The sequence below is a fragment of the Eptatretus burgeri genome, chromosome 4 (assembly GCF_056783735.1).
Source record: "Eptatretus burgeri isolate ZD-2024b chromosome 4, Ebu_testis_v1, whole genome shotgun sequence".
NCBI lineage: Eukaryota > Metazoa > Chordata > Myxini > Myxiniformes > Myxinidae > Eptatretus > Eptatretus burgeri.
This window is the reverse complement of record NC_140964.1, coordinates 88473973-88497526: the sequence shown is the minus strand read 5'-3', so window position 1 is coordinate 88497526 and position 23554 is coordinate 88473973. Positions and strand designations below refer to the sequence as shown.

General features: G+C 41.4%; 1 long non-coding RNA gene across 1 annotated transcript in view; it reads right to left on the bottom strand.

Annotated features, from left to right (window-relative positions):
• Positions 1-338: 338 nt before the first annotated feature.
• The window catches only part of LOC147028630 (uncharacterized), a 71524-nt gene continuing 48308 nt past the window's right edge, over positions 339-23554 (bottom strand). Inside the window, exons 4-5 of the long non-coding RNA XR_015057635.1 lie at positions 7182-7368; positions 339-1705 (exon numbers count right to left, since the gene is read on the bottom strand). This is a non-coding gene — a long non-coding RNA (uncharacterized LOC147028630). The remainder of the gene's footprint in view (positions 1706-7181; positions 7369-23554) is intronic.

The following is a 23554-nucleotide window of genomic DNA, read 5'->3' as shown; positions in this document are numbered from 1 at the left end:
AAAAAAATCGAGGAAGAAGAGGAGGAGGAAGAATAAGAGGAAGAAGAAGAAGAAGCAGAATCAGGAGAAGGTTCGCGTATTGTCGTTGTTGTGTTCTTTTTTTAAGATAAGAAATAGAGAGATTAGTTGGGAGAATGGTGGACGTTAGGAAAGTGGGGAGGATAGAAATTGAAGGTAATGGGGAGAAAAAAACAAACAAAAAAAAAAGATCGAATACCGAGGGGAACCGGTAGGCCTCAAGCCTAGGCCAAGGCCTAGGCCTCAAACACCCGGTAAGAACGTCTACAAAAACTCACGAAATAAAAATCCAGAACTAATCCAAAATAAAAACAATACTAAACCGTAAAATGAAATTTTATTTTTCGAAATGAAACAAAACTTACAGTCAGGTTTATTTGCAGTAAACGCTACGGCATCAGTATTACATTGCATAAAAAAAGTGTAAAAAAATAATATTCTTGTATATGTATTTTTTTTCATTTATTCTGGGGCCCCCTTTTTTGTGGGCCCTGGGTTCAGCTGCAACATTTGCACCATGGTTCATTGTAAATCCGGCACTGGAAAAAAACTGTGGGGCCCCTCTCCCCTTGAGGCCTGAAGCACGTGCTTATTTTGCTTAATGGTTAATGCAGGGCTGGCCTCAGGTCAGCTCAGATGATACTCAGCAGGAGCAAATGCTTCTGCTCCCTCTCCCTCTTTACTGCACGATGCCACGTGCACCGAGAGACTCTCCTCCACACCAGCCTCTTCAACACAGACAATCTCTCCAACAGACACCCCTAGAAGGGATCGCTCAAATCCTCAAAGAACTCTTGAAGGCCAAGTTTCTCGTCATAAGTTTCTCATCTCGGAGGCCAAGTTTCTCGTCACTCGACTCACTCTTTCATGTCCTCTTCTTTTTTTTCTGTTGTAGTTCTTTGCCCATGAAATTATGTCGGGCCCTCAAGGGTGGGATAAAGTCGAAAAGGAAGATCTTTTTCAAAAATAATAAAATAAAATTGAAAGGAAAGGAAGAAAGAAAGGACCTATTCTGGTTCCACAGCCGACCCAGCATTTCACAGGAGATACACCCTAACGGTCACAGCTTCTCATCGTTGCAAGCCCAGCCCCACGAGTGCACCATCATTAAACAATAAACCCCACAAGTGTAACACTGATCATGTAAATGAACTAATGAGCATATCAATTGAAGGACCAGAAGTACCAGATACATGGGCAAGCCAAGCCATGAAAAATGATCGCTCTGCATTCAAGAAGTTCATCAACAAAGTTGTGCAAAATTACAAGAAGTAACCAAGAAGGATGTGGATGTCGTTTATGTAGCCCATTATCTAAGGCCTGAGTAGCTAACATTCTTTTTCTTCAGTCAGCAATCAGGCCAAACTCAGATGAGTTAATTATTGACATCGGTCTTTATCAACAATTTCATCGTTCATTATCAAAATGAGATGAGTTCATCATCATTACCTTAAGCCAACATTAATCTTTTGGATGATTGATAAATACTTATCTTGTTCCGTCAAGTTGCGTCTGACTTCTGGTGACGACATTTCTCCAAACATTCCGATCCTGCATTGCTTCCCGAAGCTCTGGCAGAGACAGCATGGTTGCCGCCTTGTCCCCATGCATCCAGCACATACAAAGTCTGCCTCTTCCTCATCTTCATTCGACCACACTGTGCATGGTTGATTTCTCCAGACGATTTCTGCACACATGATGTGTCCAAGGTTACCAAAGGTGTGAAAATTTCTGTTTTAACATCAGTGCTTCTAATGTATATGGTGGTCTAATTTCGACAACCACTGATTTGTCTGTTACCCTCACTGAAGGAGAGGGTATTGCATTGGGTCCGTTTGTTTGTTTGTATGTTTTTTTTTGTTTGTTTGATTGTTTGTTTGTCTAACACAGAACTTTTGTGTTTTTCTCCGCAACCGCCTGTTGGATCGAGACGAAATTTTCACCATTGGTGTGACTACTCATGTAGAATGTTTAAATGGTAATTTTGACATCATAGGCCAAGTGGTCTGGCCGCCATGTTGGAAAAACAGAAAAATTTGGACCTCTGTATCTCTGAAACCGTACGAAGTAAAAAACTGAAACGTGGCACATAGCAAGTTACTCCTCATGTGGAATGAGTGCAATATTTTTATGACATCATCGGTGCCTTCGTTATGACGTGATAATGGCACATGTATGACACTACAAGCGATCAGTATGAACATTTTTGAGGGTCATCGAGGGATAACATGTTCCCAAACTTGTCTTTGATGATGTCATCGGTCATGATATTGGGTTTTTGGGAGTTTTTTTAACCTTCAAAAATCTTTTCTGAAATGGCTGAACAGATCGAGGTGATACTTTACACATATGACCGCCTATCCATGAGGAACAAAAGTGTCACACATATGACGTCATAGGTCACATAGTTTGGCAGCCATATTGCTTTTACCCTAAAACCTATAAAAATACACCACTCAAAAGAAGTCATTTGTTAACATTAGTTTCCAACATAACAATTCAAAATTGTCAATCTTCTTTCTTTCCTTAATTCAATAAAATTGTCATCAAACTTTGTTTCAGTTTTCTTTTTGGTCTGTTACTTCCTGGTTCATTCTCTGTTCTCGTTCCTCCACGAACCTCGGCTATGTATGCAAAACAAATTTATAAACAATTAAAAAATGGTTAACTGGGTTTCCAACACAAATAGGACCTTCACCCAGTGATTAAATATAGACTCTTTGAAGGTGTTCAAACCAACTGGATTAGCCTGCTTTTGTGCTCCTGAGTAGGCAGCTCATGATGCTGCGAAACCAAGTTAAAATCTCACACAATGTGCTTATTTGTCCACTGTTAACTAATGTCAGTGCAATTCATGAAACCATACACCGATGTGTCCTCATATTCTTGACTTGCATATCATTTATGTAGAAGCTTCTCCTTCAGTCTTCGGTGAGATCACCATCGAAGGTGTGGGAATTCTGAGATTAGCTTCCAAAGCAAAAAGGGGAGGCAAGTTTCAATAGCATAGTGGCAGAACAGCCAATAAAGATTCATACAAAAGTTAAAAAGAAAAAAGAAAAAAAAGACGTTAATAAAACTTTGTTGTGGTCTCGCCATAGTTGACTTCTGGAACACAACAGGCGAGTGAGTACCTGGGACTTAATGAGCTATGTACCATGACCTTCCATATACTTTGTATTTCCCAACGGGAAACCTGTCGAAGAAAGCACATGTCGCTGTGGTCAAATGGTATTGTAATGCTTGTGTGACACCTCATGAGGTCAGGGCTGAGAACGAAAGAGCTTACCAAAGTTTTTTTCCCCCTTGAACCGAGTATTAGGTCGTTGTAATACCCCAGGGCTACCCAACGGGCCTTGTGGCAAAAACCCAGTGCACAGCAAGGGGAGCACAAGCTGAAGAGCATAACAGTGGTGCCCCCATTTGTCGCATGAGATAGGGGACAAGACGTGAGATGCGGTATGGCGGCGATGAAGCATAAAAGGTGCTGTGCTTTGGTGAGTGAGATTATACGAGGCAGGAATGTGGAGCCAAAGGGCAAGGTGCTTGCAAGCCCATTGCGATTAACCTACTTTAGATTAGCTCCCCCCGCTAGGCCTGACCCCCACGGCTCACAACCTCGCTTCCATCTGCAGGTCAGAGCTGTAAGTTAACCTTTTCTCCCATCCTTTACCATGCTGGATTGACCTGAAAAACCCAGGCATCCTAGCCTGTAGAGAAAAATGTAATTGCTTTACATCGAAGCCAGTTTATTGGAGCCTTTGAAAAAGCGACCTTGACTTTGATCAGCAAAGGTCTCCATATGCCTCGAATCAGACAGTTGTGCTAGCAAGTGATATCGGATGTTGGAAGATTGATATTTCGACCAAATGCTTAAGGCCCACAATGACGACGAAATATTTTTAATGTGAACTGAGAAAGGGTTGTCAGGATTTTTAGTGAAACATTTGTGTGCAAGTTGTGGCTCAAATTAGTGGTTAACAGAACATATGAAAGGATGCAAAGCAAAATACAATATAAAGCTTCCACATTCCCACAATGTTGCCTGACAAATAAAAATGATGTCAGTACATAATCCAAGCTCAGAGGACACCGATATAACTGTGCAATTCCATGAGCACAACCATACTTGTGGTATGGTTGTATTATTGATAGGACAAAGTATCTGTGAGTTCACAAACTGCTTTGCATGTGCAAAAGTAGCATACAAAGAGTAAAATATGTCCTGTGTATGAATTCAGCAAGATCTAGTGTTTCATATTGTAGAATGGATTTGTAAATGCACGTGTGTAGCATGGTGTGTGTGTGTGTGTGTGTGTGTGTGTGTGTGTGTGTGTGTGTGTGTGTGTGTGTGTGTGTGTGTGTGTGTGTGTGTGTGTGTGTGCGCGCGCGTGCACGTTATCTCCATATGTGGGCTTCAGAAGGTGGAACAGAGTCATTCTAGGTCTTGAACCCTAATCAGCACCTTCGTTTTGGTAACAGATCACAATTCATGGACCAAGTTTTGAGGTTTTCTTGTTCTCAAAGTTTTGATGACACCTCTGTCATCTGGGTAATGACACCTCTGTAAACAATGCTGTCTTTTCATATTTGCACTTAAGTACTGTATTCAGTTGCAATGCTTTGTTTTCTATGTGTATGTTCGATGGGATCATCAGGTGTACGTGAGCATTACTTCCTTGTTCGTTATTGTCAATTATTGCTTTTTATCCCATGCATGTGAAGCGAAAAGAAGGGTTAATGACTCGGTCACATTTGCTCTATGGCTAGGATACGGTGGCCGTACCCCCCCCCCCCCCGAATTGACAGAAACGTGCGGCGGCCGCAGAGTTTCTGAGGTGGCCCCAGGGTGGCCCTAGGGTGTATGGCTATCTTTTACAGGCCATAGGGGTCTCCGTGGAATTAAAACGCGGAGTTATAACTTTTTTCATTTCTTGGTTGGCCGTACCAATTCGACAAGCCGTAGCCATGATGTAAATGTGTTCCAGGTCGACCGTACGTAGGGCATACGGTGGGCTTGAGTTATTCGTGTGGCTGCCGTAGGCTCTTATCAATGAAAAATGAATTTTGCCAACCCCAAAACAATTACGGCGGCCGCACTATTTCCACGGTCGCCGTAGGGTAGTCCTAAAGCGTCCCTGTGTTCACCGTACTGTGGCCTTGCGTCTGCCTTGAAAATTCTATGGTTGCCGCAGGGACGCCCTAAAGTCACCATGCGACATCAAATCAAAGACCGTACGGCACCCCCACGTTTTCGTTCTCCACGATTTCTAAATATGCCCGGCACCCCCACGTTTTCCGTCTCCACAATTTCTAAATAGCCCGTGCGGCTACCCGAAAAATAAAAACATATATGACTGCTACATTGTGTAACCGTGGAAATACTGCGGCCGCCCTACAATTGCTAGTGGCCGTAGATTTTTTTAGACCCTACGGCCGCCGAGCCAAATGTGACTGAAGTATAAGCAATAGGTTCACTTCTGTCTGTCTGTCCTTCTGTCTGTATGTCTGTCCATCCACAAACATCGGTTTATGATGGAGGAACAGCTTAATTTAAATTGAATGTTTTATTTTGAACACGAATTGGAACATGAATCAAAAAACAAACCTGCCGTTTAGCAGTACTTTGGCTCTAAATTTGTCCCGATCGCACATGAGCAGAGAGTGAGATTTTTCTATTTTTAAATGCCTGCCTGGAAGTCAAACAAAATTCAAAATCATTCCAAACAGGAAACTTACTGTTTTTAAAGACGTCATAAATAGGACACAAACAACAGACACAAAGAACTAACGTTCCATGTTTGATAGGGGCATGCAATAGACACCTAGTAAAATGGCAGTAATTAGTTTACATATATATATATATATATATATATATATATATATATATATATATATATATATATATATATATATATATATATATATATATATATATATACATGTCTTTAGACCTCTTTAAACCTTGATTAAAATTGAATTATATACTTTCACACTGTAGAACAAAAGTCACCTTCATAATATTTCCAAGAACCTCGCTATACATCAATGTATAGCATGAGAGGAAGTGGCATGTGAGAGAGCCGGGATGAATAAGATTCCGATTGATGTTGTGTTCTGTGGTGATCAATGAAGCCTTCATCTCCTGAACTGTGACTCAATGTCGTTTCATTACAGTGTATAAGGGCGGTGTATATAAGACTGTTTGAGTTGCACTAAACTTCGAGATTTTTACCTGCTACATGTTGCAGGTCAACAAGTGCTCCGCATGGTTGAATATGATCATATTCTAACCTGAATATGATCATAAATAATAATAATTGGAACCATACTCTGTACAGAGAGTGTCGGTGCTGCCGAAGCAGTTTCCTGGGCTATTGGGCACAATCCTGGACAGGTTGCCACTCCGACACAGAATACTCGAATGGCTCAATTATCCCAGCAATCTGGTACTCAATTTGCCGACCTTAGAAGGTTGGCAGGCTGAGTCAACCCCTCTGGTGTATTAATTCAGTGGCCAACAGGGCTTAAACTCAGGACCCGAGGATCCCAAGCCGCCACCCTAACTGCTAACCCAACACCAGGCTTGTTAGAATATGAGCTATGACCTTTATAAATCTTTATAAAGATGCCGAGATCATCAGCATTGAAAGGGCTACAGGCCTTTATACCAAAGACTGGTCACTGTGTGAAACATGGTAGTGGCAGCATCATGCTATAGAGATATTTTCAGTAGCAGGGACTGGGAGACTTGCAAGGATGGAGGGAACAATTAATGGAGCCAAATACATGCAAATCCTTGAGGAGAACCTGCTTCAGAGTGCAAAAGACCTCAGACTGCGGCGAAGATTTACATTCCAACAGGACAATGACCCCAAGCAAACAGTCAAAGCAACACTAGAATGGCTTCAGAAAAACAACGTGAAAGTCGTTCAGTGGCCAAGCAAAAGCCCATATTTCACACACACACACATACACACACACACACACACACACACACACACACACACACACACACACACACACACACACACTCTCATGTGCAGCCTTGAGGCTGCTGGTTGTAACATTGGTTAGGGATCACTGATGCAGTGCCCCGATTACTAATACACCGGTGCTCATTTCACCAACCTCAGAAGGATGACAGGCTGGGTAAACCTTACCAGGTGTTTATTCAGCAGCCAATGGGGATCAAACTCAGGACCCTAGGATCCCAAGTCAGCCACCCTAACCACTTAGCCAACGCCAGGCTTTTAGCCCAGACTTGAATCCGGTTGAGAATCTGTGGAAAGTCTTGATGATTGCTGTTCACCAAGGCTCCCCGTCCATCCTGACAGAGCTTGAGCAAATCTGCAAGGAAGAATGGGAGAAAATCCCCAAATCCAGATGTGCAAAGTTGATACAGACATACCCAAGAAGACTCGAAGCTGTAATCACTGCCAAAGGTGCTTCTACCAAGTATTGACTCAGGGATTGAATACTTATTGACGCAAGACATTTGTAAAAATTTCTGAAAACATGTTTTCACTTTGTTATGGCAGGGTATTTTGTGTTGATCGGTGACAAATAATTTAAATTGAATCCATTTTACAATTCAGTCTGTAACACAACAAAATGTGACAAAAGTCGACGGGTGTGAATACTTTCTTAAGGCACTATTTATATTAATATTCAATGAAATATTTATATCTGATTCCTCGCAAAATCAAGTGTTGTATTACAATCCTTGTGTATCCTTCTTTTATTATTATTATTTTTATGATAACACACGCTCATGGTGGAATTTGGATGCAAATTACATTGGTGTAAACGATGGTCCATGTATTTTTTTCATCACTTCTTACAAATAAGAAGATCTTATCACTTTGTTATATATCTCTTCTCAGTCACAATGACCATGTGATTGGTTTAACATGTGAATTAAAACAAATTTATATTTTATTGCAATATCTATGATATTGAAATTAAAGAAATTTCAAAAATGTCATGCAAAATCACATGAAACATGGTAGAAACAAGACACACAGACCATGCTGTATTAATTACTGTGACATTAGTAGACAATGGAAAAAGAAAGCAGGATATTAGATCTTCACTGCGATCGCAGCATCTTGAGCTACGGGAACACTAAACAGGCCAACCCAGTTGACAGACAAAGAGGATATCGTGTTTGACACATGCAGCACGCTGACTATTGACATGTGGTAGATTGGTAGGCAGAAAAGAAGACAGATTCAGATTCAGATTAACTCATATGTAAGTGGAAGAATGGTCAAAGCAAGAAAAACATGGACGTACAAACTCCCAACCCTCCGTTCCTTTCCTCATGTACAGTAGGAATCCATGGGGACAAAGAACATTTTGAAGCCACGGAAAGGTTTGATTACCAGGGGTTTCATAGCCTACTGGGACATGCCCTTAAGAAAATAATCAGGTGATCAATCCTTTGCCTTATTTCTGTCGACCAAGCGTTACTTAGGTTTGCAGACAGGTGCCAATAGCAGCAATGATGGTGCCACTCAGGTGCCTCTATAAACGGTCACGCACTGGTGATGTGGTGACAGCGAACCCAATGATGTAGAAAACTTTCTGCAGGGTAAGCTCCTGTCAGTCTTATGCCTACAAAAAAGAAAAAGAGCTAAAAGGTGTCGACAAAACATAAATGAAACGAAGTGAATTGAAAAAGTAATTACTTTCAATTATACTCTGTCACATTCAAAACTAGTTGCTGGTGGTGATAATGGGAATTTGGAAGTGGCAGAATATGAGGGACATAGTTGGTGGTTATCAGGAAGGCATGAACTCATTCTACGTTTGGGGGTCAAATCTCAAATAATATAAAACCTACAAAATTTCAACAGAAAATTCGTTTCCCAAATTGCACATAAAGAGGTTTACTCTTTGAGCAAACATGGCACGTCGAAGGCATTTTAGATAGTCCATTCAGAGAATTGCTATATCAAACCTGAGATCATTTTTCCTGTCCCAACACGTATTGCTATCCCCCAGGCACTCAAAACACACCATTAGTTGGCGCTTCGCAATGCATGCAACACAATTAATATCGCTCGATGTGCGTTTTTGCAACTTAAATTGAAATGTCATTCACCAGCAAGGGGTCTCTCGTTGCCATCAAATAATTTGCTAACACTGTTAACAGATTTACGAATCAAATACACCCGGAAGATCCAAGGTCTTGCTCTAACACCTTGTTAGTCGATATCCAAAAAAGGAAAAGAAAGAGGCATCGTTCAAGGATGTTACTTCACAGAGTGACTCAACAATACCGAGATGAAACCACAGACTAAAGAGAGCATACTGCACAAGCGACTTGTTCGGAAATTTAAGAAAGCGGTAGAACGTTATGTGCAAGTTTATTGAAAGGTCTGAGTTGGTGACAACATTAATGAAAAGGTGAAAATGAAAGATTGGGAAGTGTTAAGTTTGTCTCCTGCAGATTGTAGAGCGCATAGTTCTCAATTTCCTGCACAAAATTAACCCCACCAGGGAAAAACAGGAGGCATTCGCAGCAGAATGAGAATTTGGAAATGAACAATTTGCCAACGGAATCGGACAACCAGTGGAGGCATGATGGGAAAATGAAAAGAACCGAAACAGATCTTTAACACATTAGAGGAAAAAGTGTTTAAACGCTATACTGTCCCCCCCCCCCCCCCACTCCAACAAAAAAAAACTGTTTACTTTTTCACCAAATGCTGTGCCAACATTGCATCGAGTTTATCTCTCTCTGAAAATAAACAAGAACAATTCGAAAATATTTATTAATAACGGTATATCTATTATACCATTAACTCTCTTTTGACTCATCATTTGCTGAGTTGGTCTGTTGAACATGTGAAAAGAACAATATCACGACATTGCAAACTCTGCTAAACTTTATGTTTTCCAAACTTCCTTCCAACCTTTCCTTCTCTTCTCTTCTCTTCTTTTCTCTTCTTCATTTCCCATTGGCCCCTCACATCATGTTCCCTTGAACGTGTTCATTTTGCTGGTTGGCTTCAGTGAACCTCCAATCCTCCATGGTGACACTCTGGCAGATTAAACGAAGCAGATTGGTTTGGCCTGCAGTCTCTTACACAGATTGAACCACAATCTCTAGACAAAGTTTCTGGGACTCATTTCTCAACTTTCTCTTCTATCTCCTTCAGTTCATACCTTCACTCCTCTCGATATACTGATCAACATCCTGTGGCCAGAACAATGATACATGCACCAAGTCAATTGGAAGAAAGCAGCTTCCTTTTTGATCAAGGAAAGCAAACCCCATCGACAGGAACCTGTGGTTGCTCTGTAAAGCTTGCTTTTCGTGTTTCCGTCCTCAGGCATGCAAATGCTCAAATTAGACCCACCTGTTGTACGATATCTCCCCATTTGAAAGAAACAGGCAGCAGTTGTTTAAATCTGTCACTGGGATTTGCACCTCATCTGTTCCTTCATTCTTGAAAAAGCGGAGTCAAAATGGATCCCGTTTTTGCAAAGGTTGAGTACCTTTTCTCCATCTTTGTGGAAAAAGCCAAGGTCCCATTGAATCACTCTCTTCTTGTACCAATCGACGCCCCTCTCCATCCAATCCCAGAAAACCCCTCGAGGATGTGAGCTTCCTTCCCAACAAGGCAGAGATATGTGCCACTGCTAATGAACTTACACCAGTGTTTTAATCCAAAAAATAGTGTTTGTCTGCCCTGTTTACTCTTTCTCTACTGATTGCAGGTCTTCCTTCAAGGGTTGCCTGTGTGCGTTGTGGAAAGTTGCCATTGCTAATCTGATCCTCTTATTAATTTGCAATTAGTCACCGGCTTTGACACGAATAGAAATATTTATACCAAACCCTAGGCATCAAAAAGCTACATATATCGAACAGTTTCAATTGGAACACCTCTTCCTCATTACAGCATTGAAATAGCACCAGATGTGGCAATAAATGTGAATTGTTGCTTCCAGCTTGCTGGCTCAATGACAGACGATGCCATTTGCGTTTTTCCTGCTTTCATATCCACCCCGTTTACAACTCCGTGTGGTTTATAACTTGCTAGTTTATAACCAGAGTTTGTGTCAAAGCCACCGAATGCTCACCTGTTTATACATTTATCGTTTTTAAAAGACTCATTTAATAATTAATATTTTTTATAAAGCATTGCAGTGGTCTGATCCAAATCATTTTAAAGCAATATATGTATTTGTATATTATAATCAGTAACAAGAAAGCAAGTGAGTACAATATATGCATGAACAAGAATGTATGTATAGAATTGTGCTACTACAGGGAAAACAGCATCCTGGTTGCCATGGCAACCACTTTAGATGACGAACGTATGTCAGGACACACCGTCTCCACAGTCTGTACCTATGTACCAAATATGAAACGTGAAAGTTGAAAACTTTGGGAGTTAGAGTGGGGACCGGAACAGATGGAAAACAGCATCCTGGTTGCCATAGCAACCACTTTAGATGACGAACGTATATCGCGACACACCGTCTCCACAGTCTGTACCTATGCACCAAATATGAAACGTGAAAGTTGAAAACTTTGGGAGTGAGAGTACGGACAGGAACGGACGGACGACAGGTATCACATAATATGCCCCGATATATATATATATATATATATATATATATATATATATATATATATATATATATATATATATATATATATATATATATATATATATATATATATATATTCTTCGAACAGGCGAGCTAAAAATGGTCCAAAAACTGACCCTCGCAAATATAGACCAGTCAGCCTTATCTTTATCATAAGAAAAGTATTAGAATTTACCATCAATACACAGATTTGACACTAGTTTGAAAATACCTACATTCGTCGGTATAATCTGTTATGCCGATCACATAATATAGAAAGAAGAAGAAGCACAAGTATTGGTCAGTAATTAATGACTGCCGTTTTGCCTTTTATGCAGGTTTAATTTGGGAATTAACTTTTCCATTTTATAATCTCCTTAATTTTGTGATTCTCGCTTCATATTGTATGCGATTCATAATTGTCCCTTCGGAAACGACAATAGAAGAACAACAATCCACGGAATTCCGGCGGAGGTACTGCGAACCAGAATGCTGCGATTTTCCATCCCTTTTATTATTCGATTTCTGGCAGATGCACACTTTTAGTAACAAATCCCTTTTTTTAAGTTAGAAAGAAGTCCACTTCCTTCTAATCAGGCCAAAACTCCCCATGTTTGATGATTTAAGCACTGGACGAATTTTGACAGGGCACAGTTATCCCCTATACCTGGTCCTTGATTGACATTAGAATAACATAGTGTTCAAATTCTTAGAGGAGCAAGTGTTTGAATGTTGATGAGACGTTTTCTAATTTTGGACCAATTTTTCCTAAATCTGGCAGAAATGACAACTGTATGGATTTTACCCCTTTGTAAAAAATATTATTGACTTGATTTTTTTTAATCACCAATCGTTTTAATAACCTCACCAGGGGAGAGGGTATTGCATTTGGGGCCGTTTGTCTGTTTGTTTGTTTGTCCGCACAGAACTTTAGTGTTTTTCTCAGCAACTGCTTGTCAGATTGAGACAAATCTTTTTACCATAAGAGTGACGAGAAGCAACATGTACAACGTTTTAATTATACTTATGACGTCATAAGTCATGAGGTGAGACAGCCATGTTGGAAAAAAGAGAAAAACTTTGGACCTCTGTTTCTCTGAAACCGCACCAAGGAAAAAAATTGAAACTTGGCACATCGTAAGTACTCCTCACGGGGAATGTGATTTTTTATGCCATGTGTCTTCATTATGACGTCATAATTGCATATGTAGAATAATACATCCAATCAGCACGAAAATATTTGAGGGTCATCTTGGTACACAGAAAAAAATTTGATGTCATCGGTCACATGATTCGGCAGCCATATTGTTTTTTTGTTTTTTTTAAAACCTTCAAAAATCTTCTCTGAAATGGCTGAACAAATTGAGGTGAAACTACACGTAAGACCGTCTATCTATGCGGAACAAAACGTTCACACATATGATGTCATAGGTCACATGGTTTGGCAGCCATATTGGATTAAGCAACAATATTAAAAAATATTTCTCTTGAACTGCTTCATTCATTGACGTGAAACTTCACAATTATGATCCAGTCGTGAAAGAGAATATCTGTTTTAAATTTCAACCTGATCAGATGCATGGTCTGGCAGCCAGAATTATATCTTTTTTGATCTGGGTTCTTTTTGATTTTTTTTTTTCATAAGGCCCACTTGGCTACACCTGGGGTGCGTTTGGGGGTAGAGGAGTAACATCTGAAACCGGAACCCTATGCAGGTTCCTCCTGATGACTCCATCTTGGCTCGTTGCTTGTTCAGGTTCCTTCTGATGACTGCAATGCAGGGCTGTACCTATTTGGTCTTCTATTTGATTTGAATTAAATTCATTTTAATCCCATTCTGAATTAAATTGAATAATAATAAATGTCATGGGTCAGGATCAAGTGTCCATTCAAAGCAGGGTTGCATCAAAGTGGGACGTCTTCGTACCCGGTCATCACTGCCAGCAGTTATAAAGTGACAGTTCTAGTTATGTCTATTATTAATTACATAACACATCAGTACACAAACACCACACAAAACAAGTCCTAGCAAGGGTCTGCAATCTCTGATTGCTCTTTTTCTTGTTTTATTTATTTTGGTGACACCAGTGAACTCCAACAGATTCCTTTATAAAGATGCCAGAGATTATCATTTATTTGTTTTCATACAATTCAACAACAATGACCTCTTTCATTTTTTCCTCTAATCCATGTGCACTCCACCGTGTTAGAAATATTCCAAACTTCTGAGACCCAATATCTATTGCACATTGAAGGTCAGTGAGATATATCATGGGCATGTTGATTATAACTGTGCATTAATACCCACTGTAAACCTTTACAAATCACTTGCTTAATTTTGTTATCAGAGAAGATGTGCACATACCAGAATTAATTTCAGGTGGGGAGGGTTCATTTCAAGTTTTGGTGTCCTATCGCAATAGTTTTTTTTTTTAAGAAGTGTATCTTGTGTTGTGGGACTCAATCTCATAAAACTCTTAATCCTATAAATATTAACTGGATTGCAAGTTAGTATTTATCATAATTGCTGGGTTTTTTTGGGGGGGGGATTGTATACAAGGTCAAAATCCCTGAAAGAGTGGGAACAGTGAATGGATCAGGATGCAACAGAACAAAAGGAACAGTAGAAAGAGTGGGAGAACACCAACAGCAGGGTTGAAGTATAAAATATTGGGAGACTTGAACAAACAAGGGGAGTAGGGAGGAAAGTGGGTAGGGGAGGATGCATGGGGTGGACATGGTGAAGACAGAAGCAGACTCTCAGGAAAGAAAAGGCTTGGGATGGAGCAGGGATTAACGGGGGTAGAAAAGATCATGGTTTTGAATGGAGTCTGATCTGAGATGGTGGTGAACAGCTGTCTTAAAAACCTGGAGGCTAGAATGAGATTGTAGAGTGTGGGGAAATCGATTCCACAGGTGGGAAAAAGAGGAACAAACAAGTGGAGGTGAGCAGTGATTATGGATTTTGGGAGGTTCACCAAAGGGGAGTGATGGTGGATTGCGTGCACTCTGCAGAAACCTGGAAGGGGGGGGACAAAGCAGAGGGTGCAAGACCAGAAAGGAGGTGGTAGAAGGCAGAGAGACTACCGACTTGTCTGCGATGGGAAAGTGATTGGCACATAGACTCAGCTTCAATGTGGGAGATTACAATGATCTTAAAGGCCTTGGTTTCCATGACGTCAAGCTGAGCAAGGTGTGAGGCAGGGGAGCCAGCCAAAAGTGAAGAGCAGTACTCCATCAAGTTGCGGATGAAAATCTCTCAGGTGTATAAGAGTCCAGGTGTACCAAGGAATGAATTTGGATGATGGAGGATGCCCAGTCGGTGAATGGCTTTGGAGGCCAACCTCAAAATGTGGTCATGGCTGAGAGTGAGACCCAGGGGTTTCAGTACTGTACTTCCTCAAGGGGATTGTTAAGAAAGTATATGGGGGGGGGAGGGGTTGCCAGATGGTCCTTTCAGAGAGAGAGAGAGAGAGAGAGAGAGAGAGAGAGAGAGAGAGAGAGAGAGAGAGAGAATGAGATATGTCTGTATCAAAAGACATATTCCAAGTGTTTGATCAGCTTGTGATTTTGTCATGACCTGAAGAGGTTGATGCTTGCCAATTTGAATGGAGGGGGATGCCATGGCAGAGGGTGGAGTCACCAGCAAATAGATAGAGGTTTTTCCAAAGCCAGAGAGATCATTGATGAAGATTAAGAATATGACTGGGCCCAGAACACTGCCTTGGGGCACTCCAACCTCAACAGGGAGAGAACGAGAAAATGTAAATATTCAGTTGAGAGCCACACATTGGCTACGAGAGTAGAGGAAGTCAGTGAGCCATATGTGGAGTTATCCTTGGATGCCACAGGCAGAGAGTTTGGAGAGCAAGGTGAGATGCTTGACTATACTGAAAGGACAAGATATGTTTACAATCCAGAGAGATGGCCTTGATCTCGTGTCTGACACCAAGGGCCTCCCATTGTTGGGAGAGTAGAAGCAGTAAGTCCAAGGTAGAGTGACCTGGATTGAACCCAAATTGGTGATCTGAGATGAGGTTGTTGGAGAAAAGGAAGGATTTCATATAACCTGCAATGATGGATTCCATGACCATGCTGATGATTGAAAGTCAGCTGATAGGTCTGTAGTTAAAGGGGTCGGTTTTTGCACCTTTTTATGGAATGTGGTGATGTTGGCTGATTTCTAAGCAGACGGACGATGACCTCGGGCAAATGATTGGGTGAAAAGAGCAGAAAGAGAAGGACAGGGACTAGGATAATGTTGAAAAGGTAGAAATGATAACATTTTGAGGGAAAAAAAAACAAGAAACAGAATGACAAACAACCTCAAAACCAAGACGACTTTGCTTCCAACCATCGTTTTGGGCGATATGAAAACCAATTTGACAATATAGACAACAAAGTATGATTTAACATGGAAAATTCGATGAAAACGCAGTCACACAGGGATGAAGATATAACAGGAAAACACAACAGATCCGATTTGGAAAACTTGGCTTTGATTGAGGAGGAAGGAGGAGGCTGCAAATTTGACTTACATGTGAAGCAACCCTGAACCAAAATTGACGACAGTATTCACAGGTTCAGTTGTACAATTTCTCCAGTTTGGAGCAAGAATTTTGAACCACAAAGGATAATATTGACCCAAAAGCCTGCTTCTGTTTGAAAGACACAATGATATGGTTTAACGACCAAATGCAACTGTAAAGTGGCCACCTAGTTCAATGTCTCTCTTCAAATGACATTGTGTTCCATAAATAGTCATGCCTGTGCATACTGGACATCTAGAGAATATCAAATTTGTCCACACATCTTGCCAAAGCCATTATGTTCTCTTTGACAGTTTATTTTTCCTTTATAATCTCAAAAATCCCTTGCAGTAGCTAATGGTGTCCCACTCGCACACAAAACAGCATGCCCATTTCATGCTGGAAAAAAATGCATTTCAAATATTTGGTTTTTTTTCAATACCCATTCAACCCTTCCCTCAGATATCTCAACATTAAAGTAATGGCCAAAAATATTGGCACCCTTGCACTTTTTTCAAATAATGCACCATTTCTTCCAGAAAATTGTTGAAGTTAAAAAAATATTTTGGTATCCACAGATGTATTTCTTTGGTTTGCAGTGGAACAAAAAAAAAGAGCTGAAAAAATTATGAAATCTTCACTTATTCCAAACAGAAATCCTAAAATGGCCCGGACAAAATTATTGGCACCTTTTAGAAGTTGTTAGAAATAATTAAATTTCAAGCAGGTGTTTCTCCTTTACTTTGGAATTGAACTCAACTGTGGTGAGTTGCAGGTGCCTGCAATATAAAAATCACTCATTCAACCAGATTGAATAGAGAAAAGGGGTAATTCTGCTGTTTTGGGGCACTGTGTATTCTGCAATGAACATGGAGAAAAGAAAGAAAACCAGAGAATTGTCTGAGGAGGTCAGACACAAGATTGAAGCCAAGCATGGACAATCTCAAGGCGACAAGTCCATCTCCAGAGATCTTGATGTTCCTGTGTCCACCGTACGCAATGTTATCAGGAAGTTTAAGGCCCATGGCACTGTAGCCAACCTCCATGGATGTAGCCGCAAGAGAAAACTTGATCGAAGATTGCAGTGAAGGAGTGTTCAAATGGTGGAGAAAGCACCGAGATCAACTGCCAAACAGATTCAAGTTGATCTTCAGACACAAGGTATGACAGTTTCAACTTGCACCATCCGTTGCCAACTGAGTGAAAGGGAGTTATATGGAAGGAGACCCAGGTAGACCGAACTGCTGAGAGAAAGACATAAGAACGCCCAACTGGAGTTTACCAAAACACACTTGAAGAAACCAAAATCCTTCTGGGAGAATGTCCTGTGGACACATGAGACTAAATTAAATCATTTAGGAAAAGCACATCATCTCTATGTTTACAGAAAACAAAATGAAGCCTCCAAAGAAAAGAACACCTTCCCTACATTCAAACATGGAGGAGGTTCAGTGATGTTTTTGAGTTTCTGTGCTGCCTCTGGCAATGGATGCCTTGAATGTGTGCATGGCATCATGAAATCAGGAGATTACCAAGGCACTTGGGTCTCTGTCAAAGGTCATGGGTCTTGCAGCAGAACAATGACCCCAAACACACATCAAAAAGCAACCAGGAATGGTTGAAGACAAAATGCTGGACTGTTCTTAAGTGACCAGCAATGAGCCCAGATCTAAATCCCATTGAACACCTGTGGGGAGATCTGAAAACAGCAGTTGGGAGAATTAAAAAAACGAGATAAAGTTCAATCCCTTCAAATCTGGGAGAAAGGAAGCAGTTTGCACAAGAAGAGTGAGCCAAACTGGCAGTAGAGAAGTGGAGGAAGGTCATTCATGGCTATATGAAGTGCTTGACTGCAGTTGTTTTGTCCACAGGCTGTACTACCAAATAATAAAGAGTGTCAATAATTTTGTCAATGCCATTTCTTTTTATTTTCTGATTTCAAAGGAGATATTAAGTTCTGAATCAAAAACAAAGGTTCTATAATATTTACAGTGAAATAAAGAATTGTGGAGACCAAATACTTTCGTAAATTTCAACTTATTTATGAGAAAATTGCAAGGGTACCAATATTTTGGCCACATTAGACTTGAGCTGAATTGAGCATGAGCACCAAGTTTAAATGAAGGCTCCGAGGTGTACACATGTCAAATCACACCTGCCATTTACTCGGAAAGAAATAACTTTGATTGGACAATTTGTCATGATGGAAAGAGACCATATGGACAACATGGATGGGTCTATATCGCGTTTTTGAATCAAAGTTAATGGGACCTTAGAACTTCGATTTTGACAGGACTCATTGCTTAGTCGATATAATTTCATCTGCTATGGGATACAGTGTGGGTTGTTCACATAAATTGATATCTCCATCATGATAACCCTGTCAGACCAGCAGCAACAGGATCCTTTAACCTGCTCTTGCCCACCTGCCATTCAGTTTAAATTTCAGACATCTTTAGTTAAATTACATGTTTTTTAATCAGGAAAAATTATGAGAGTTTGATGAAGACCAAAAAGAAAAGAAAAAACTGAAGTATGGCTATGGAAGATAGATAAGGAAAGGAAATAAGCAATAATGACTAAGAAGGAAAGCAATACCGACAGCCAAGGATGATTTTAGAACATGGGAACTGATGACATCTGGGCCCATCACTGAAGCAGAGTCAAGGTCGAACAGAACTTTATCGTCTCAGGTGAGAAGGACATAATGCCCAGTAGACAGTGGGTATGCTGGAGCAAAATGGGGACATAATAGGATGGGTTGGGTACTTGAGATATATGACACATTTATTGTCAAAATTGACAAATGACAGACATTGAGAATATTGGAACTGGAGTGGAAGTTTTCCTTGTTAGAATATCATCCGCAGATAAGTACTGTAAAGCCATCAGCAATTCTTGGATACTAAGACTGCATTTTCTGGTTGTGTTCATGAAAATAACCATTTGCAATCGAACCTAATAATTGTTTGCGCATGTAAACCATCTTGTTTGTTGAGTTATTGAGACAAACAAGGAAAATAAAGTATGCTGATAAAAGAATATATATAACGGGAAGAAATGAAATGAGTCATACACACCCAGTGTACAAAACATTAGGAACACCTGCTCTTTCCATGAAATAGACTGATCAGGTAAATCCAGGTGAAAGCTATGATTCCTGATTGATTGCATCTGTTAAATCCACTTCAATAAGTGAAGATGAATTGGAGGAGACAGGTTAAAGAAAGATTTTTAAGCCTTGATACATGGATTGTGTATGTGTGCCATTCAAAGGGTGAATGGGCAAGCCAAAAGATTTAAGTGCCTTTTAACAGGGTATAGTAGTAGGTGCCAGGTGCACAGGTTTGAGTGTGTCAAGAACTGCATCGCTACTGGATTTTTCATGCTCACCAGTTTCCCGTGTGTATCAAGAATGGTCCACCACCCAAAGGATACCCAGCCAACGGCAGGCCAGTGGTCAAAAATGGCTCATTGATGAAAGAGGCCAAAGGAGGTTCACCAAATTGCACATAGCAACAGACGGGCTACAGTTAGTCAACTGACAGTCCAGTTCAACATTGGTGCCAAAAGACCCATAAAAGAATGCACAACTTGCACCTTGACACAAACGGGGTATGGCAGCTGATGACCACACAGAGTTCCATTTCTTTCAGCTAAAAACAAGAACCTGTGGTTGCAGTGGGAAAGGAATGAAAACACTGGACACTGGTGGATTGGAAAAAAACATTGCCTCGTGTTGGATTGGAAAAACATTGCCTCGTGTTGGATTGGAAAAACATTGCCTCGTGTGATGAATCCCGGTTCCTGCTGTTTCACGATGATGGGAGGACTTGGGTATGGATAAAAACCACATAAGTTCATGCATCCATCATGCCATGTGTCAACATTGCAGGCTGGTGGTGGCAGTGTGATGGTGTGGGGTGTGTTTTGAGCCCCTTGATAAAAGTGGAGCAACATTTGAATGCCACCGGATATGTAAACATCATTGCTAATCAGGTGCATCCCTTCATGGCAGTAGTGTATCCATCCACGAATGTATTTCATCAGCAGGATAATGCCCAATCCCACAAGGCTAAGATTGTCTAAGAATGGTTCCATGAACATAACAGTGAATTCAGCTTACTGCAGTGGTCTGCCCAGTTACCAATCTCAATCCAATTGAACATATGTGGCATGAGATGGAAGTAGCTATTCGGAGTAGAGATCCACTACAAGCCAACTTGACAACTGTGGGAAGCATTGGAGTCAACATGGGCCAACATCCCTGTGGAACGCTTCCAACACCTTGTAGAGTCCATGCCCCAACGAACTGAGGCTGTTCTGATGGTAAAAGGGGATGTAACTCAATATTAGGAAGGTGTTCCTGAATGTATATAGGTCAGGCCACATCAGATCATGGCAGGTAGTTACACCGCCTACTGGTCTGATCGCACTGATGAATACCATGCCCAAGGAGTTGCTGTAGCTGTGTCCAATAAGCTGACTCCCATGATAATTGAGAAATAACCTGTTTAGGAACAAAAAAAATGAGAAAATATATTTTAAATAGCCAGTTTAGGAACAAAAAAATCAAATTGGTTGAAATTGCAACTGCATTGGGACAAGAACATGTTCTGGTCTCTGCTGACCTGGCAATATATAGCAAGGCTGAACAGATTCTCTGGATTGAGCCAGATCCCTTGGCTGGTCGAGTGACGATGAGGCTTGGTGGGATGCATCTCACTATGGCTTTCATAGCTAGTATAGGGAAGCTGTTTAGTGATGGTGGTCTCCACAACATGCTGACAGTACCTGAAGTGTATGCTGATGCGTCCGTGAGTTTGATGTTGCAAGGGAAGCAGTATGCCAGAGGTCTAAGAGGAATCAGACTGGTACTTGAAGCACCGTTTCACTTGTTTCTATCAGCTGCCGAAACCTTTGCAATGAAAAACAAGTTGCCCTGGTTGGATGATGAGAACACACACTTAATTTCAGATCTAGATAATACCTTCAAAATGCAATCCCCGGAAGCCTGCACTGCTGTATGTCAGGAGATTGAAATGCGGTTGTCATCCTCTCTTCTCAGTACAATGAAGAAGTTCAAAGACAAAGGAAGAGAACAATCAGCAACATTCCGTTACTGGATTAGCTTTCTGGATGCTGGTGACACCCTCTTGAAGTTACTTCAGGAAGACCGTGAGGCTGATTTTGAAATGCACCTTACCACCGTCCTTGAAGTCATACCGTACTTCTTCCTGGCAGGCCGCAGCAACTATGCACGATACACCGCAGTCTATGTTGCGGAAATGCGTCACTTGGAGGTGTCAGCTCCACGAATGTTTCAGCACAAGTCGGAAGGTGGTTTCGTTGTGAAACGCTCAAAAAGGACTTTCAACTGCGTTCCTACGGATCAGTCTCTCGAACAGAGTATCAATCGCGAGGCTAAAAGCCAAGGTGGTGTCATCGGTTACACACTGAGGAAAGGAGCCTTAGTTCGCTGGCTGCTGACCCTCCACATAACCGGGTAATACGCAGAACGATTCAAAGAAATGTGTACACCTACCAAATCCAAGAATACACATGAAGAACTTGGACGTGCTCGAGTGACGAAGGACCAGAATGATGTTAAAGTCATCAAGGAATACATCAAGGAACAATGCCAAGATCCATTTGACCTGGAAAGTGTGGCAACCACCCTAGTTAATATAACTAGTGGTCAGGTGGCATCAGAAGACGTCGAAGAGTCGATAAATGGAGTGCCACAAAAGGGTGGGGAAATGTTCAATCAGTTCACGAAAGAAAGGCTTGAGGACGAAAAGAAGAGGAATTTCTGGGATCCAATCCCCAAGACAGTAGTCAAAACGTTTTCTGCTATGAGGAAGTGTCTTTCCAGTGATAAGGATAGGAAGATAATGATCGATACGGAGGTACTCTTCAGAAGACTGCTTGCAGTGTCAAAGAACCGTGACGTAGATATGCGCAAGGTCCTCTCCTACGAACAGGCAGCTGTTCCGCCTTCAATGTTCCACGACGATGGTTCGATGAGGAAAACCAACAAAGCAGATCTTGCCAAAAAGCTGGAAGCAAATACGGATGAAATTCTTGTCCTTCCTAGTCAGAATTCCCCGACGTCATCGCAGTCTGCTGCATACCTCATTGATGGCATGGAAATGTGTCAGGCCCTGAACGAGAATCATTTCAAGACTTTCAATGATCTTGGAAAGGTGGTTCTGAACCGAACTGTGCATCTTCTGAAGAACAGTGACATGGATCCTTCCATTGACGTTGGTCTTTGACCGGTACGATAGAGAACATTCAATTAAGTCGACTGAACGACACAGACGAGGAATGATGGATTCCGGATTCAACGACCAGATACAAGGGAACAGGGACGTCCCGAACTACAGGAACTTCCTCAAAACCAGTACCAACAAGGCTCGTCTCGCTTCATTCATCTGTCAGTACATCTGAGACAATGGACAAGATCTCCTGCCTGCAGATAAACCGGTAGTACTAGCAGGTGGATTTGAAGATGGAGAAGTGGTCAAAGTTCTGAATGAAGTGGGTGTGTCCAGCCTTGAGGGGTTGTCCAGCGGACACTCGTCTGGTATTGCATGCAATCATGTTATCGAGAGACCATCCAAGGATAATCATTCGGTGTGACGACCCGGATGTCCTGGTCTTGTTGGTGTATTACTGGAGCAGGAGAGCACTGGCCGATGAAGTATATATACATGCTGGGCACTCAGGGAAATTCGTCTCAAATCAACGATTCATCCCTGTTCACCATATCAGTACCAAACTCGGCAAAGCAGCATGCAAGTCCTTACCAGCCGTGCATGGTCTGTCAGGATGTGACACGACAAGTGCTCTATACAGACTTGGAAAGCGAATGGCATATTCAGCTCTCACCAAAAATTCAGATGCCTTACAGGGCCTGGAAGCATTGCAGGATGTGCCTACTTTCCTAGATACCGCAAGGCGATTTGTCCTTCTCATGCATGGTGAAAAAACTAAAAATCTCAGTTCACTGAATGAGCTTCGTTTCGAACTCACCACCACCACTAATAAGCCCGCATCGATATTGCCACCAACAGATGATGCCTTCGAACAACATGTATTGCGGGCCCAGTACCAAGTAGCAGTGTGGTGTCAGAGTCACGTCGCAAAACCTGAGAACATGAACCCAGTTGGCCATGGTTGGCATGTGAATGCAAAGGATGAACTGCGTCCAACAATGTACCAGAATGAATCGGCACCAGCAGAGGTTAGAGACCTAACTCATTTGTACTGCACTGACAAAGGTTGTCGCGGACAGAAATGGCAGTGTGTCATAGCTGGACTTGAGTGCATTGACATTTGTTCCTGTGGTGGAGAATGTGAGAATCGGCCGGAGATAAGTGAGGTGGCAAATGGAG